The following is a 915-nucleotide window of genomic DNA, read 5'->3' on the forward strand; positions in this document are numbered from 1 at the left end:
CAGGCCCGTTCCTCCATTTTGGTTTAAAAAACAAACATGAGAAAGCATCTTTGATTAGGTCGTACAGAATGTGAGATCTCACTCCTCTGCTGTGTGTTAGATATTAATAGCAGATGTTTTGTTACAGCTCCTACTGGGGGTTGATTAACTGAGATTTTTCTCTGCACACCACACATTTGTTTGGAGTCCATTCCACAACAGTTACTGCTATGCTTTGGAACTCATCAGGTATGAAATTGGATTTTGCCAATTAAAAGGTGACTAGAATTTATTTCTTTTTTTGTGTGCTTAAATTACACTGCGAGATGAAGTGAAAGCTAAATTGCTATTAAGCTTCAACTTACCACTCACTGTGTAGTACTTCCTCTATTTTTGTAAGAGGGTAATACATAGGGCTGTTCTCTGCTGTCTTGTATTTCCACTCCATCTTCTACAAAGAGAGAATGTGTCTGCCTCGCTCTTTTGTTCTTAACAGAAATCTTTTCAGCTTCTGTAGTCACGTAATTCTGCAGTACAGTGAAAACCATCTCTGCAGCCTCGTGGGATATTTCATAATGTCCTGCATGGTCTACAAAAAGCTAAAAGAACACCCTACACATGGTGTGCAACACACTGGAACAGTGAGTATGGGGGAAAAAGAAAACAAGTAGCCCCATAGGGTAATAGCTAAAGCTAAAATCAGCTGTGTGTATCCCTGGTGTTATCAGTGTCACCCAGGTAAGCAAGGAACACGCTAAGCAGTGAGTATTTGGCAGACCATTAAAATACTGCTGAGAAGCTTAGATGGGAGCACTGTTTCAAATCTAAGTGCTCAGACAGTTGTTTTCCTTCATACAAATAGGGAGTTTCTGGGTTGTTTTGAAATGATGATTTATAGAAGTTAACTTGTATGTACAACTCAGACAAAACAAGAAA

Source organism: Coturnix japonica, chromosome 6 (genome assembly GCF_054131305.1).
Source record: "Coturnix japonica strain WE chromosome 6, WE-NBRP24, whole genome shotgun sequence".
Classification (NCBI taxonomy): domain Eukaryota; kingdom Metazoa; phylum Chordata; class Aves; order Galliformes; family Phasianidae; genus Coturnix; species Coturnix japonica.